The sequence below is a fragment of the Taeniopygia guttata genome, chromosome 1 (genome assembly GCF_048771995.1).
Source record: "Taeniopygia guttata chromosome 1, bTaeGut7.mat, whole genome shotgun sequence".
Lineage (NCBI taxonomy): Eukaryota > Metazoa > Chordata > Aves > Passeriformes > Estrildidae > Taeniopygia > Taeniopygia guttata.
Genome location: NC_133024.1, coordinates 12396834 through 12415209, shown reverse-complemented (window position 1 = coordinate 12415209; position 18376 = coordinate 12396834). Strand labels below are relative to the sequence as shown.

Sequence of the window (18376 nt, the reverse complement as noted above, 5' to 3'; positions counted from 1 at the left end):
ATTAATTTCTTTTTCTCTATATTCTACAGTGGCATTCAGCAGCCTTCCCATTACTCTTGCTGGAATTTTGTGGGAAGATACATAGAATCATAACAAGTAAATCATCTTGTAGAAAAATAAATATTGAGAGTAATCCACTGGATCACCAAATCCAGGCAATCAATACTTACTCTTATAGCAAATCTGATTACAAAACTTATGTTTTATCTCAGCAATAAGTAGATTGTTGTCTTCACTGTTATTACTCAGGAAATTCTCGCCATTCTTATAATTAGGAACTCTCAGATTTCCAGTCTAAATGTATTAATTGTCAGTTCATGCTCATTTTCTTTGAAAAGCTCTTTACTTGACCTCAGATTGTGACTTGATGACTAATTTTGAGAGCTATGATAGGAATCCATTATCACCTACTCAGAGGGATGTTCTTAATGCATTGCCTAATTTCCACTACATGAAATACAGTTTCACCATTTCTGTTCTGTGTCTGACGGAGGTTGTTGAAAGGAATAGAACCAAAAGAAATATTTAAAAAGAGTTTTTAGCCACTTTAGCCTAAGACTTCTGCAGTGATTTCAACAGAATGGAGAAATGCCAGGGACTGTAAAAGTCAAATTTAATAGCTGAAGGTGAACTTAGATGTACTTATTTCTATTTGTGGTGAAAATATTACACTGAAAGGAAACAGATTGTGCAGAGAGAAATAAATGAGGTATTCTCTAGAAAACTTTCCATCCTCTGTTTTAATTTCTTTGAAAATTTTTGTTTAAATATATTATTCAGAGAAAATTGGGAGCTTTGACTATGTAATTTTTCTTTTTTTCTGAAGTGTCATGTGTTTCCTGGAACTCTTACATACCTGTTTTTCCTTTGAAATAAATTCTACTGGTGTCAGACAAAAGGCGCATTATTCTACATCCATACTGAGAATCAATTTCTCAAAATAAAAGCCTTTCAAAACACAGGAAGGTTTTAGGGCTGAGTTGGACATATTTGTGTTACTCACCTAGGCTGAAAATGCTTGAAGAACAGTGACAGGGAAGAGTCCTGTGGGCTGGTACTTGGGAAGTGCTAGTGAGATTTTGGGGTCTTTACATAAAATTGAATTTAAAAAACTTTGACATTGATTGTGATGTTCATGTTCATCACTTTTTTGAAGATCAGATCTGTTCCCAGTAGAACAGCTTACACAGACTTCAGAAATTTTATGTCACCCATGGGGCTCATATATATTTTTTTCCCTCTCTATTGAATGAACTAGATTGGAAATATTTCCAAAGCAGTGAAGAGGTATGACCCACATTTCCATGATCAAAATATTCTTTCTCTGACAGCATGGCAAGGTGCTGCCCTCCAAAAGATGAGCAACGTACTGAAGACTTTTCTCAGGACACTTTCTTCTAGGATCCAGGGGGAGCTGGATTAGCAGGGTCAAATGCCAAGAATATTTGTACAGGGAAGAAAACATTGGTTAATATCAGCTGTGTGCTTCCTGACCAGGAAAAGGAAGGGCAGAAGGGAAAAAATAGGTTTCTAGATTTAGGCAGTTCTGACTGAAAGCTCTAACAGCTGAATCAAAGGTAGGCCATCTTTTTATTGAAAGAGTCCATAAACAACTGTAGTGGTACCAAATATCATTCTGTTGAACTGTGAAGATAAAAAAGCCCCAAACAGGACTCCAAAACAATTTTGGAATTGTTGAGTAAAGCCACAAGATCCACAGATTGCAAAATGGATACACTGTTCTGAGTCTGAGGAAGCTGGAGGTGGAGGATGTTTTGCTCCTATGTTTCTGCTATATAGTAAAAAGAATAGTGGATAGGTTTACCTTCAGGAATGGCAAATGGATTTGAATCAGAAACACTCTCTCTGAAAGGACAGTAACAAATTAAGAAGCCCAGAAGACTTTATATTAAAAAAGAAGGGTAAATTTTGATGTATCCTAAAGTCTCTGAATTGTCTTTGTGATTTAAATTTCTTACACACAGACGTTGCATTAGTAACTGTTATATTGCCACAGATTAAAAGTATGTGTGAACAATTGGACTCTTTCAAGGCATCAATTACTCTTCCATAACAAATGTTTTCATTGATGTGGAGACAGTTATAGCAGATTTTCATTTCTAATGTTCCTACGTAATTATCCATGTTCTGCTGATGGTTATTTATTATTGAATTAAAATGTATTTGGGGGATAAAAGCCCATTAGGATGAAGCATTGTGTCAAACCCAAAAAGTTGCGATGAATTTTGAGTATGGAAATTCCTACTCCTGGCTCCTGTATATTTATGGCCAGGTAGCAAACTTCAAAGAAAGAGAATATTGTGTTACTCTAACTACCTGCTTCTATAAAGTTAGAAAAGAATTTGTATTGTGTATCCACAATGTGCTTTGCTCTGCCTAAGCAGAGCAAAGCATATTGGTGGACTAGTATGCTATGACATTAGATATCACACTCTTCTTAGGGAGCAGTTTTCTTTCCGGCCTTGATTCAATATTAGTGGGGAAGAACTGATTAAAAAGGAAAGGTTCTACTAGTTAGAAGTACCAATAAATTTTTCAGGAATCAGCTCATACATATGCCTAATAAATTAACTCATCTTTATAGAAAAAACCTGCAAATATATTTTATTCAAAGGTACATTGCTTGTTTTGAACCTTAAATTCATTAATCTCTGTGAATTTTTGCACTTGTCTGATACGGTTTGAAATGCTTGTTCTGATGTATCAGCCGAGGATAATAATCTATTTGAATTTATGGGGAATAGTATCACTGTGAGGTGTGGCAATCTTCATGTATAACTTGAGAAACAAGTAAATTCCTGTGCTCTGGGATATGTGAGTGAAAACATTCTTTTTCTTTAATAAATCATTGTAGTTCTAATTATAGGTGACTTAGCTAAATTCAATTATGTGATGTACCTCATGATTTCTGATTTTTTTTTTTTTTACCTTCCCAGTATATTATGTGTCTTTGGAAGGTGCAAAAATTTCTCAGAGGCAAAATCCATTTACCTACCAATTCCTTCTCCTGGCTGTGTTTCAAATCAGTGATTTTTACATCAACCTGCACTATCTCTTTTCCAGAAAGGATTACATATGGGAAGACTGACTTCAGGACAGTTGCTCCCCCTTTTTTTTTTCTTTCTTTTTTTTGTGGTCTGTTTTTTTGTTTTGTTCTGGTGCTGTTTTTTAAATTTTTTTTTACTGTGGTAATCCCTGGATGAAGGTTCCTGGATAAGTTATGGCAGCTCAATCACATCTCTAAATTGTGCTAAACTGTGGTGAAGGCGAGGGGAACACTCTGCAGCCAAGAGTTATTGGAGAGCAGCATGCCCTGATTAGGCCCAGTTTGTCCCTTGGCAAAGCTTCTGTGTTGGTGCTATGTATGTGTATGTCCTTTCTGTCAGCTGGTGCTAGGCTTTCCATGCCAGAAATATTTCTGTTAGGTATCCAGGTCTTCCTGCTGTTGAAGTGGCACAGAGGGAGTAGATTCTGACAGGGCAATTTTCTGGACAGCTATTAGAAATTTTTTGGAGGCTGTATCCTGGATGCTGCTTTATTCCAAAGCAAGTAGTTTTCTGTACTGCAATAGATTGTTTTGTTTTGTTTTTAATTCATGACCTGTTTGTAAATGCTACAATACATCGAGAACAGTGGTCAAATTCATATTACCTTAGCAGAGTTGCCTAATTCAGGAGTTGGGGTTTATCTGTTGCATAAGGCTGGTGGGAATGGAGGCAAGGAAAGGACGTGCTCCTCAGTAGCATGAGTGCTCAGGGTCTTCTGGAAGTTTTATGCAAAAAAATCCCCAATTAGTGAAAGGAGCGTGTTCTCTGGCAGTGCAGTTGACTTTTGCTGCCCTTTTATAACAAATTGTAGTTGTGAACTTGTGACCTTTATTCAAATTTTAAAGCATGTGTCAAGGTCTCAGAAGCTGTTAAGTTGCTCACAATCATGCTAATCATAAGTAACTCACACTGAATTGAGCAGGTGCTTTGTGGAGTCTTTAAAATAGATATTGCATTGCATTGCTGTCCTCAGCCATGAGAGACTGAGCTCAATGAGCTCCCCTGATCGTTTGTGCCTCTCAACTGTTACTTCTACAGTGACTGGAGAGAGAAACAGCCATATTCAACCACTCATGTAATAAATTGCCTCTGAAATTTTCTCCACTGACTGTGCAGAAGGAGAGGGGTTCAAATTTGTGTGTTAGAGCCTAAAACCAGGTGGACTTGGGCATTCAAATTTCATTTTCTTTCCTGAACATTGGACATTCGGCTAAATTAAGGTAATGAAATCTTGAATTCTTGGTTTGAAACATCTGAAATCGAATGGCAGTCTTGCACACCTAATGTTAGCCTTTTACATCTATCCTTCTGTTTCTGAGTCCACAATGATGGTCTGCATTATGTACCTAGTTATGTATGCTGCTAAAATTGATGCTGAGAAGAATCATGTACCCCCGTCTCTGAAGTGACATAACCATATCCGTTGATAACCCCGTTCTCTTCCTTTGGATAAAATACTTTTTCTGTGGGATTCTTTCAGATTTCATTGAAATTCCTGAGGGATTCAACCTAGCTGCTGCATGGTGCTTGTTTGTACTGGAGCATCTTGAAGCTGGTGTCACAAGTAAGTAATACCCAGTGACTAATCTCTCAAGTAAACCTGTTGTTTTTCAATTTTTAATTCAGAAAGCTAGATTGTCATGTTCCTCTTACCAAATTATAGAAATAAGTGTTTGAAGAAGAACCTGTGTTTGAAGGAAGGCATCTGTTCAATTTCCTTTGTACTTCCCCACACTGGATAATGTTGAAAACTAATGTTATTCCCCCCCCTTGTTTGTCATCAGACAGGATAAAACTCGTGTTACTTTTCATTTCACTGTTGTTTCTCTGTAATCAAAAGAGAAACAATGTTTAAATTAAGAACTTCACTATTACCATCCTGATACAAAAAGTTCTACAAAGCTGGTATTTTGTTGACTAGATGTTTTCAAGGAATCACTAGGCTTGCCCATGCATAAGTGCTGCTTCGGAAATGAGGTCTCCTAGTATGCAACTACTAGTGAAAATAATGATTGTCTTTCAGGTTGGTTGGTTTGGAGTTTTTCTTTTATTTCAGTGACAATTCTGTACAGGTGGCCAGGCAATTGTGAATAACTGTATATTTGCATGTGCTGATATTCCTCTAGAATCACAGAGCAATAGGATATTTTGGGCCAGAAAGGATCTTCAGAGATCATCTATTTTAACCTCCTCCCACAGGCAGGGGCAACTAAACTGGGTTGCTCAAAGCCTCATCCAACCTCCTATGATGGTAGATCTTCGTCTTTGTGTAACCCATTCCAGTGTCATGCCACCCTTATCACAAAACAATTCATTTTTATGCCCTACATACACCTGCCCTCTTTGGGTTTAAAATCGTTGCTCTTTGTTCTGTCACTACAGACAGTGGTAAAAAATCAGCTTCTGTCTTTCTAAGAAATTCCTTTGTATACTGAAAAGCTGCAGTAAAATCTCCCTGGAGACTTCTTAAGGTTGAACAACCCAACTCTAAACCTGTTTTCATAGGAGAGGTGTTCCAGTTTGATACCTTTACTTTTGATATTTAAGTAAGGCAAATGTTCTGGACCATCACCTGCCATGTAATGAGCTACCAAATACCACCTACCCAACTGCCTTCCACCATGACTTCATTGCTCCCGTGCCAACCATTAAACGTCTTTTGATTGAATCCCCAGCAATACAGGTCATTCAGAAGATCACATTTGTACAGGGGCTGTGAAGCACAAGATGCTACTGAGTGCTTTTTGTCTGTATTTCATCTTTTATCCTGAAAGTGGATTGAAATAATTTTTCTCCAGCAGTCCTCTACTTCTTCTGTCGACGGTCTCTGCAATCCCAGGCTTTGGACTGATTGAATAGTGTTACAGACTTTTGCAAGATGTGATAGGGAAGGCTGGTGTTTAGTGGGAAAATGCAGCTTCCTTTTTTGTCTTTTTTTTCCCCTACAAAGTTGTCACATGGAAGAAACAAATATATTAGGAGAAAACTCCACAGCCATATCAGTGTTGCCCCCACTTAGTTTACAACATGCTGTGAAATTTTTAGAAAATTTTGTTTTGAAGAAAAACAGAAATTAATCTCAATTTATTTATTTATTTTAATGTAAAGCCGTGCCATTTATACCTGAAGTTTACCTGACATCATGCCGTCTGCCTGACTGTGACCAGTACTGGATGCTTAGAAATGAACATTAGGTTATACACAAATTTAGGAAACAACAGAGAATAGTGATCACACTTGGGGATGCAGGTTTTTCTCTGACTGTTTTAATTCTAACTTATTTCCATTTGCTGTCTCCTTGAAGGGCTAAAGTCCATTTATGTTTACTATAATTAAGAGGTCATTAAGCACTTCTAACATTTTAAGATTTATACCTGTTAAATTTGTTTTGCTGTATCCTTTTGGAGGTGGGCTGACTAAACTAACATTTAACACTCAGAAGAGTGAATGCACACTGTGTTTATAAAATACTAAAGTTACATCAGCTGTTTTTTGCGTGTTCCCAGTATTCCTAACATCCTACCTGGCCACAGATGAGTGTCAAGTTGGTGGTGTTAGAAAAGTGTATATAGTGACTCCTGGGGGACCTCTCCAAATGTTTTCTACAGACTTTCTACAGGTCTGTCTCTGCTATTCCTAACTGTATATTTTGTTTATTTGGTTGTTACTGTGATTTGGCCAACTGAGCTTTAAGTAACAGATTTGTGGGTTATTGAAGGCTGAAGAAGAACTATGAGGAAATGCATCTGTGTGCATGTCCATATGTCCACATGCTACTGCATTTTCCTCTTACATTCTCCCACATTTACCCAGGGCATCCATTGTTGGGTACCTGGGAGTAGGGGAGACTCAGGGTGGATGGGTTCAAGGTCCAGCACTTCAGACTTGTGTACTTGAAATGTCATACAAGCAGTATCACTAGGGAAATCTGTTTGTTGCTGCAAAGAATGTTTTCATGAATTATTATGTGCATTTCTAATATGCATTGGTACGATTGTTTGTGGACAGAAAACTTCATTTTCCTTCATTTTGGTTACAGTTTTATTATTCTCTGCTCTTGTAGAGGAATCTTCATTCACCTCACTGACTCAATTACATAGTGATACTTTCTTTTCTCCTTAACCACATCATATTTCAAGGTGGATGGATCCTAAATATATTCCAATTTATGTGTTGGGAAATAAATTATTTATATCCAGAATAACAAGAAAGTTGGTCATTGTTAGACTAAACACAGCAATGCAAGGACCCAGAACTATAAATTTACCAAGCCAGACTAGGCAGCTCCTATGCAGATACAGTGAATAAGGGAAATAAATGTCTGTGGCTGAGCCACAGTATCTATCACACTGATGGTTCACACTTCAAGAAGCAAGAAGCAATACTATACTAAGGAGTGTTTGAAATCCTACTTGTGTCTTGGTCCAGAATAGCCAGATTAATGTAGACACTGAACTCAGAACAGGTTTGGGTTTTTTTTTTTTTTTTTGTATATATCTAGGCAGAGAAGTTTGTCTTTGACTAGGTTACTTCATAGTGTTGTGTTATGGGAAATGAATTTTGAAAAAGAATGTCAGCATTTCTGTATATCACCAAAAAGATAACTTTACTTGACAAGGAAGAGAAGTTAAGAATATATGTACCCGTAACCTGATAACAGTTTGTGTAGACAGATCTGACATAATATTCAGCAGATTGCTGTCAAGTTTGGGTACTGAGAGATTATTTCTAGGCTCTGTATTTCTGTAGAGCATGTAGGACTGGCTAGCCATGCTTCAGAGGAATTGTTTTGCAAGGGTGTAATATAAGCATTCTTTGTGAGCAGCAAAGGCAAATACTGGTCATAGGTCAAAGCCTTAGAAATCAAGGTGATAACCTTCAAACGAAGTTGCTTCTGCAGCAAATGTACCGGCTCCTTATGCTCTATCTAATTAATAAGCTTGCAATGTTCTTTCAGCCCTGATGTTGCAGAGAGATGGCCATTAGCCATACAAATCAGCAATGTGGTGATCAGGGTGACAAGGCAGGTCACCCTCTTGCACTGTGGTGGAAAATGCATTTTCTCCCAACCCTCTCATCAAGCACTGGAAATTCCCCAGTGGATCCAGTCCATGGACAATTTATCTTATTAATGGGAGATCCTATTATTTTTTGTACCTCATAGATGCCATATCTATATGGTGTGCTGCGCTGGATTTTGTGGGGTAGAGTTAATTTTCTTCACAGTGGCTTGTAAGGGTGTGGCTGTGTTTTGGATTTGTGCTGGAAATAGGGTTGATCACACAGAGATCTTTTCTGTTATTGTTGAACAGGGCTTATATAGAGCCAAGGCTTTTTCTGCTTCTAAAAGAGACCCACCAATGAGTGGCTCTATGGGGTTTGGTTACTGTTTGGATTTAAACCATGACAGAGAGGTAGAGTATTTCAGTTGTTTTATTATTATACATGTTTTTATTAACATTCTTTGTCCTTCCTCATCCCTGTGGCAAAATCCCCATTGGGCTATTACCAGTAATATGGGAACAGACTCGGCTCCATTAGATTTATAGAAGACAAAGCTGTGATCATTCCAAGTTCCATCAGCATTTTGAGATATAAGTTATTAATTGTTTTGTACATACAAGGTAATTTCACTGAATCCTTGTTATAGTTTCTTAACCTTGCTGCAGCATTTCTGATGCCCAAGAGAAGAAGAGTATGCAACCAGTGCTGTATTTGAGAGTCTCATAGACACTCAAAGCCTTGAAATACAGCTCCAAAATAGTGTAAATTCCAAAGTAGGAAGGTCAGCTTAATTTTAACCTTTATTTTGCATCTCTTGATAATGTTAACATTTTCTAAATATTGCTCTTGCTGAAGCAGTTGAGTATTTTAAAAAATATTTCATGGAAAAAAATTCTCTAGTTTAAATTTGGACTAACCCTTATCAATACATATATGCATGTATATACATTGAGAAAATTTGCCTGGCTTTAATAATCTAAGTTTTTGTCAAGGTCATCTTCACTGACTTTTTAAGTTCCTAAAGAGGTGTATTTATAGCTTATTTTTGCCTTATATTGTTCCTCACTAAGTTTAGTAATGAAGAAATGGCCTCCCTTCCCCACCAAAAACATCAGTTGGCAACTGTATGAAAAAATGAGACAAATTCACCTTCCTGTTGTGCCCCTACACTCTGAAACTCTGCAGAGTTTAAATTCTGCTGTCACTTTATTTTCTCTGTCACTGTTGCTGTTCCCCTCTTGTTCTTGCTTTCAGTCTCTTTCTTTGGTTCCCCTACTTCTCTATTCTATCAGGTTGCAAAAGTGATGATTTTGTATTTGGGAATACTTTTTTCTGCATAAAATGTTCTAAAGCATAACAATTCAACATGCTGGACAAACACCAGGATTTATCTTTCTCAGTCAGCTGGATCCAAAGCTCATTGTAATCAATGGAAATAACACAGTATGATGCAGTAGGATTAACTCCAATATGAGTAGAAGCTAAGGAACATAATTAAAAATTGTGGCCATTCCATTAAAGACATTCAAAGTCTGTCTCCCTCCTTACTCGGGAGCGGTGGAAGTAAATTGCAAAAATAGGCTTACTTATTTGTCTTCTCTGAAAGGTGATACTTGTGATGACTTAAAGTGAAGTCCTAGGGTGCCTCTTTGTGTATGAAATCAAGGTTTGAGGAGCAAATGCCAATGGAGTTTCATATAATTCAAAGAACAGATACTGAAGGAATTTTTTGTATCTTTTTTTATCTTCTTTTAGCTTAAAAGGTAGCGTGAATACTTCTGCCTACCTGGAAATTTCTAGCAAAAGGAAGGATAAGCAAATTTGATCATAAAAATTTTGGTGGAGTCCTACTGAGAGATTTTAGCACAAAAGATTCTGTATGACTCAAGAAAAAAGGATAATGAAGAAATTACTGGGCATCATTAAGTATTAAATTGCTGGTTTACTTTCTAATAGAGGACTGTAACTCATTCTGGAGCCTGATTTTTGTAAATGAAATGAGCATAAAAAACTATTATCTACAAAAGTAACTGATATGTAGAGGTACCTGTATGCTATTCCTTGCAATTCTGGGTAAGCAGGCAAAAATGTTTGAAATTAATATCTAAACTATTTGACTTTTTGATCCAGAAGTATGACTGATAACTGAGATCGAAATCTAAACTGAGATGTTAGGAATTCTTAAAATGGTTAATGGTTAAAATTCTTAAAATGGTTTTAACCTATTCATGTCTCTTTTCATCTTCTTCACTTTGAAAAAAGCGTACATGTGAAATGATTTGTGGGTGGCTGTAAGCAATGACTTCTGTTGCCAGTGTTGAATCTGTCACTAATTTGCTTATGTGCTTCTAGAAACCAAGGCCTTTGACCTCTCCCAAGGCCTTTTACTTTTTATTTGGTTGAGTGTTCTACATCATATAATTTGCCTAGTCTGGGAAAAAATGTGAAGGAGAGAAGGTAAATGTAAGGCATTTACCTTCTCTCTCTAAATGTAAGCATTTTAGAGAAATCATCCTTTGAACAAGTGGATCAAGAAAAGCTAACAGCATCTCATTATCCCATTCATATGTTCCATTGATTTGAGTGTTTAAAAGGCATTTGCTTGCTGAGTTGGATTTAGATTTGCTATGAGAGGAATGGCATTGCCTTTTATTTTGATACTTGAAGACTTCAGTCAAATGGGAAAATGTTATATCCATGCTTTCCCCAAATTCCTGACCCTATAGCTTGGGCCATTAGTCATTGAAGTTCATTGTTATTATTATATTGTCTTGGTGCTAGAACTGGAGATTTTATTTTCCTTATGAATATCATTTCAGTGCTGTCATTCCCAGATATTCCCCACGCTTTTGTTAAATAACACATGCTCAGCAGATAGAGGAAAGGACAAAGCATCAATTCCCTTCAGCAGTGTAAGTGAGGAAGGGACAAAACCCAGGTGCCTCTGTCACCAGCTATTAAAAATCTGGAGAGGGAGATTGCAAACAAAGCATAGAGTGGTGGGTATTAAACTGTGTTGCAACTTTTGGCTCTTTTTGCTGTGGGTGTTTTGGCAACCTGTCCTCTGAAACAAATTCTCAGCAGGATCTTCTCTTTAAGAGCAGTTCCCTTTAATTGGGCTCTTACTTTCTGTTGTTAATACTGTCCTAAGAGTCTTGTTTCTTCTTTAGCTATATGGATACATATTTAATATGTGGATGAATTTGGAACAATAACTTCTGCCAAAAGCATAAATGGTCAATATTTGCCAGATTTCAGTTTTTTAACATCATCCCAACAGCAGGTCACGGTCTTTTCCAATATATTCTTTGATGGTCAACAGTATATAAGGAAAAACAATTTCTGGAAGCTCTTTAATGAGAATGACTGATGTTTTCACTGAGGTTTGCAGACAACACTGACACTTCAGTGTGTTTTCTGAGAAAAGATCCCAGAGACAATTGACAGAAAACATCTGACAGAAAAACATCTGCAATACCGAGAAGTAATATATTTATCTATTTCTGATATTTCTGGGACCCTTACAGCTCAGTCTCAAGGTCATAAAGTCCAAGCTCTATTTTGGCAAATACAGAACTGACTCTCAGAGTTTAGAGCGCTGTAAAAAACTCAAGGTCCTATCCTGTTTGAACAATGCTTTCCAGAGTTAGAAGGCATGAGTTCTTCTCTTGATAGCAGTCTTCAGGTCTGTGTCAGACCTGTCACACAGAGGAGGTAGCTTGCTTCAATCCCTTCCTTTCCCTTCCTCAAGAGCAATTCCTGGATCCTGAAAGCTTAGGCTGCTCCATAGTTCATCTCAGCAAGCTACAGCCACTTAGATCATTTGGGATCTGCTACTTTCCCAATAGTGCTACAGATCTGCATAAATACCATCTTCTGCAATTTACCTTCAAGCTTTTTGTCTCTTCCACTGCACAGTCACAAATTTGGATCACAAAGCATTTATTTTCCCTGTTTTCTATCCACACATTCATATTCCTGTAAATCTGGGCTACGGCACTGTGACTACCAACAGAGGCTTCCTCTCCATGTGGACACACTTTTTATTTCCCAACACCTGAGGCTTGATCCTGCAGATCAGCTGGATTATGGGGGAAAAGATGAAGCCTGCATGTCTAGGCTCCCATAGTGGCAGAACAGGAACCAACAGGTGAGTAGTTTCACCCTGGCTTTGTGGCTTTGTTCCTGTGCTTTGGAATAAACTGAACAAAACCCCGTAGCAACAGCTCCTGTTTTTGATACTCCTCACCAACCAAGCTGGAGCAATCAGCAGTGTGTGTAATGCTTATGGCTAAAATTAAGCAGCATTTGGAGGTAAATAATAATAATTTGTCCTGAATCTGTTCCAATGTTCAGTCTTAAAAACTGATTTATGTTTCTTTTTCTTTTCTGTAGGAATTGGAGCATTTTGTTTCATCATTCTCAGATGAAATGTTTTGATGTTTAGTTTTGAAACAACAAAGACATGTATCTTCCGATTCATGTTTATAATTGGCATAAATGATTTCTTTGTGAGAGAACACTGAGATCTTGACTATATTATTTTCTCTGAGGATAAGTCTTCATTCATTGCTAAGTCTGTTATGAATCTCCTTGAGTTGCACGTGTCTGCTGTGATACAACACTGAAGCCTCTGTTATTCTGATCTAACATATGCTTCTTTATTCTGAAAAAAATCTGTTACTAACTTCACGTTCAGAGACATCCTTTGTCTCCATGCTAATTCACTTTTTGGCTATTTAACTGGCCCACTGAGACTGAGTTGCAAAAGATTTTACATAGACTGGAAACAAGACTGAGACCCACATTTCCTTTTGCATAGACCACAGGAAGGGAAGTGGAGGTCTAATGGTGAATGCAGTTTTGGAGGGATGAAATTTTTTCTCATCTCCAAGTAATTTTAACACAAGGAAAATAAAACTTTGGCCCTAAAAACTATCTACACATAGAAGTGTGAATAAATAAATTAGAAATATTAATATCCCACTGTCAGTGGTAATTAAGTTAATTCTTTTGTCAGATGCACACATCACACTTTATCTCATGGTGATCCCACATTGCACTTAAGGAATCTTTTTATTAAGTATTTGTCCTGACAATTCTGTCACAGAAGTATTAAACTCTTTATAATTATTATCTCTTTTGGGCCAACAAAGCAACAGAGTTAGGTCTAGGGCTAATAATATTTGCAGAAGTAACCTTCAGACATTGGACTGTACTGCTTTTTGTCTTGCCAGTGTGCTGAAATATCTTTTTTTTGGAAGATATAATTTTAATATACTCCCATATATTCCAGAGATAGAGAAGGCAACCCAAGAACCTGTTTATCTTGCCTGAAATTTGATTTCAGTAGAATTATTTGTTTTAATAGAAAATTGATCCTAAAGGGGAGATCATTTCTCAGGAAGCCAGAAGTGGGGTATTGCTTTACCTGTTTCAAAACGCGGTACTTACCACCTCCTAAGCAACACTTATTCCCAGACCACTCCCAATAAATCTGACAATGTGCAGTAGCTAGCAGCCTGTTTCCCCCATAAGTGCTGCATGTGATCATGTACTGAAAGGTCTTGTTAAAAAGTATGTGCATAGGGAACAGAGTTAAAGCTTCTGTGGGATCTATAAATTTAAACATCTTTCCTTTGCAATATTTAAGAAGCCAAGGTACACTTCTTTCACATAGATTTGTCTTAAAAAGTGATAAATATGAGCCATATTGAAGATAGATTTAAATTAGCTTTAATATAGCAACTCCATATTTTTCAACATGTGCAAATGCTGAACTTATTTGCCACAAGGTTAAATGATTGTGCCACTTCATTTCATTTTAAATTTTAGATCTAAGAACTAATTTTAAAATAACGCAGACTGAGTTTGGGAAGTGATGTCACAAAGTAAGAATCGCACCAAAATCACGTGTGAACAAAGGTGACTCCAAGGTGTCTTTTCTTTGTATCACTCTACTCAAATGGTTGTCTGGGCACTAACTCTGCTCTTTTAATTACCAAGACAAATTTCGATGCTGACAAAGGATGCAGCTAAGGATGAAGTAAATCAGTCCAAGAAAGATTTAGTACTAAGTTAGTGTAGCTACTGGGAAGTAGTAAAGACACAAATACCCAGTTAGTCTATTTAAAACTTCCAGCTTGAGAACTTTTAAAGCACTCTCTTAAAAATGAATGCTTTATAAGCAGCAAGGAGGAACCAGCTCCCAGTGCTACTCCAATAGAACTGAGCAAGAACAGTGTCAATCTCCTCAGGTCTTAAAATTTCCAGCTGAATTTAAACTTGTGTTTAAATTCAGAATTTTAGATGCTTCTGGGAGGAACTAGCATTAACAAAATGTAGACGACATTAAGCATGGCAGGGAGCAGTTGATCTCTTTATACAGCCTCGATTATATTCTTGTTAGGCACTTCTTCATGCTGAAGATTTTTCATGCAGAAATGCCTACTACCACAACAGAATGTTCCAACTGATATGCCTCTGAATGTTGCAATAGGAAAAAGTAATTCAATAGTGTGGGTAAGCTTTGAAGATTTGTAAGAACTCCTATGAGTTTATAAATACCTGCCTAGATATATTTCTACAGAAGTAGCACAAAATTGTATTCTTATGTGCATTGTTGATTTAAAACCCAAGACATTTCAAAGTCACCTCATAGTCACTAGTGCAATCCTGTGTTCAGGGAATAAAAAAAAAAGAAAAAAAAAAAAAGTATGTGAATGATAGGCCAAAATCCAGGAGGATATATGACAAATTCATAAAAATATTTTCTGACTGAATTTTTTTACCCTGTGGAGAGACACCTTATATGGCTGGAATTGGTTGGTTGTTTGGTTTCAGATATATGTGGGCTTGCGGGGAAGGGTTGGGTTTTGGTTTGGGGTTTGTTGTTTCTTCGTTGAGTGAGGGGTTTTTTTTTTTAGGAATGGGTGAGGCCATGTTGTGAAAATGTGAGCTGTTGTGTGAGAGGTAAGCCTATGCTATTGTCTTTCATCTGAAAGGCAGAGGTGCTCTGATAATGCAGTTATTTCCAGCTGAATTCCACTAGGTCAAATGAAAATGGAGCTAGTGGAGAAAATGCACTGTTGTCCCTTCCCCAGGCATGTGGCTGGTCCTAGTTCATGGTGCACAGGAGTTCTGCAAGGCAGCTCTGAGCTCCCTCTTGGTGCAGTTGCAGTTGGGATGTTGATACTGAGCATCAGAGTCATCTACAATATCAACCAGGAAAAATGACAGGTTTGAACAGAAGGCAACATCTCCTTCCATCCAAAATAGAAGGTTATAGACAAAACCAAAAATTATTACATGTCTCATCACTCTTCATTTCCCTTTATTCTCTCTCCTGCTCATATACACTTTCTTGTTCATTTTCAGAGCTTTCCCTGCTCTCAAATTCTTTGAACTCAAGAAAATTGCCTTTGATTCCGACATGGAAAATGAAAAACTGACTTTCTTAGAACTTTCATCTGCAGCTTCTGGGTTTATCTGGTATTATTCTGTCGAATTGTGCTGAACTACATTATTTTCTCTAGGAGTTATAATATGATCACATCTCTAGAGCCATTTTGAATAGATTTCAAATGGTCTTCAAAGGGTTTGTTTGCTAATACATGGAGCCACCTGCCCCTGTGAGTGTTCTCCTCCCATTATGACCAGAGAACAGACTTAATTTCTCTGGCATTACTCTTTGCTAGTGGTAGGTTCCTTTGAATGTGTCTAGGACAAGCATTTCTCCTTTCTGTTAATAGCACACCTGGACACCTATTGCAAACAACATTCAGCCAATCCTTCATTAAGTCTTTAGACATCCATCCTAGTTTTGACACCTAGCAATTATTCCAGTAGGCAGCTGTTCCTTCAGCATTGTTTTATGCTTTGGAATCACATATGGTGGCAATTTCATGCCATCTGCTAGCACTGCCAACAGGACTGTAACGTACAGTTTTTCATCCCCCAAAGTTTTTTTATGATGACAAATTCTGTGCCTGTTTCTTCAGAGGTGTAACTGGGTGGTGTGTCAAAACAAACTGGAGTCTCATTGGCATTCCCCATTTGGCTCAGCAAGTGCTGAAAGGCATTGATTTTCCTAGGGAAGTTGGAAAGTAGGTGTGGGTATAACAAAGTTCTTCACTGTAGGCAGAATCCATTGTGCCACATCATTTGTACACGTTGACTATTACTTGCCTTGAATTCCCTCCATGCAGCGTTTTGTGCTTGTGCTATTTCTTGATCTTTCAATTTAATGATTTCCTATTTTAAAGGGGTTTCTGTCTTTTCTTGGAGCATGCAACAATTCTACAACTTGTTTTACTTTTCTACTTTGTGACTGTTCTATTTTGGGTGCACTTACATATAAATATATATAGTGTGTCCTCCCAGCACCACATTTTTGGGTTTTTTTTAGTAAGAGGTACCACCAAACTTAAAATATGCAGTGTATACCTATTGGTTCCTCCCTGTTGCACTTCTTTTTCTCAACTCCACATGATCTGCTATTTCACACATAACTTACAAGATTTGGGGAGACTCAAAACTGTGAAAGATCTCTGTGGAGCCTTCTGAGTTATAGTACAACATGCAGCTCACGAGTCAGTAAGAAAAAGAGTTAACATGCTAACACCATGTTTTATTTAAACTTAGAGTTGCTTTGGGGCATATTCATGCTCCTTCTTCACTAGGAGACCTTCCACAGTGCACACTCACTTTGTCTTCATTAATCCTAAAGGAAGAGAAATGAATTTTTTTCAGTTGAACTAACTGGGGGGAAAAAGTTTTTTGCTGGGGTCTACTACACCACTGAGACATACACGAGTCTATGGTGCAAGATGGGATCCACCCAAGAGTGCCAAGGAAACTGCCAGAACAGGTCACCAAGCAAAATTCAATCGTATACCAGCAGCCCTACTCAAATGGTGAACATTGTGATTCTGGGTTAATTGTTGGTCTCAGTGACCTTAGATGTTTTTTCCAGCCTTCACAATTTTCTGCTTTTCCTTCTGCCTTTCTAAGAGTTTTGGGTTAGAGATCTGGAAATATAAGAAATAAGTGAAAAGATAATGGAGTCATGATTCAAGGGAAATTTTAGGGAGGAATTAAGTATTGAAATGTTAGGATCTCTCCGCCCTTTTCCACCACTCAAACCTTTGGTTCTTTTCTGTTCCCTGAGTAAACTAATTCAAATGCAAGCCAGGATTTTGTGTCTATAAATATATGCCAGAGTGTTTATTGTTTTGTTGCCAGTAGGTTTGCCCACTGAGGCCTCCCAGCCCCTGTATTTATACACTTTTCACACTGTAAAGGGATCATAGCTCCTTGGGAGACACAGTGCTAACATTTCTGTGGTGCAGAAAATAGTGGTAGGCCAGCACTGATGTATTGTTAAAATTCCTAACTTCATTATGTGGGAGCCTAGTAAATCTTTATTTTGCAGTCTGAATTCAGAAAGAGGAAAAGTGATGCTGAATTACTTTCTTTCTCACCGGGAGCAGTCTCACGCTTGCTGCCTGTGCTTTGTAAGGGCTGCATACATAGTTAAACACCTTTTGCGTTTACAGATGCCTTTACATTTACAAATGCCTTTATCTTCAGAAGCATATTTGACACACTAGGCTGGCTTACAGTCTGAAAAGCCAGTGAATCATTCCGTGAATAGCTGAATACAGAACGTTTGAAACAATCAGTGACAACTTGCCAGGGCTTGGGCAGAATGTTCCCTATTGTAAAAAAGAGCTGTAGAGCAGCCTGTGAAACTCAAGTGGTCATCTGATAGGAAAAGACTGCAACCAATCTCCAAGGAGCTAAGCAGATTTTAGCATCACCAATTTCCTGTAGTCATAATGTAAGTTATCCCCCTGCAGTTCACTTAGCTTTTTAGGAATGAAAGGATTGCTACCTTTGCTAGTCTTCATATATTAAGTATTTTCATATTTAGCAAAATGTGGTTGGGTTTTTTTTTTTTTCTTGTTAGTTAGTTTTTTAATATTTGGTCTGTTTATACAAGTGTACTTTTTTCCTGAATTTGTGAAAAGCTACAAATACAGATAATTCCCGAATCATGCGGCATTATGCAGGTTTGAATGTGAAATCCTATTATATGAATGTTTACACACTTATATTTTCACTGTTAGACTCTTAATACCCCACAACCACTAGAAGAAAACAAAATTAGAAGCTAGTAAATTGACTTCCTTTTTCTTCTTTTCTCTCTACATCCAGTTACAAAAGGGTGACATCTGTGTGGGAGGTGCAAAGAGAGAGTGGGGATGGGGTGTAAATATTTTAGTACTGCTAGACAACCTAGT

At 37.5% G+C, this 18376-nt stretch overlaps 1 long non-coding RNA gene across 5 annotated transcripts in view; it reads left to right on the top strand.

The window, feature by feature from the left end:
• The window catches only part of LOC140682222 (uncharacterized), a 64944-nt gene that overhangs the window by 13176 nt on the left and 33392 nt on the right, over window positions 1–18376 (top strand). For 3 of the 5 annotated variants that reach the window (XR_012053565.1, XR_012053564.1, XR_012053561.1), the window contains exons 1-2: window positions 3193–4288; window positions 4549–4632. This is a non-coding gene — a long non-coding RNA (uncharacterized lncRNA). Of the gene's footprint in view, window positions 1–3192; window positions 4289–4548; window positions 4633–18376 lie in introns of those variants that run through there. The other 2 variants (XR_012053563.1, XR_012053562.1) reach the window with 1 other exon arrangement.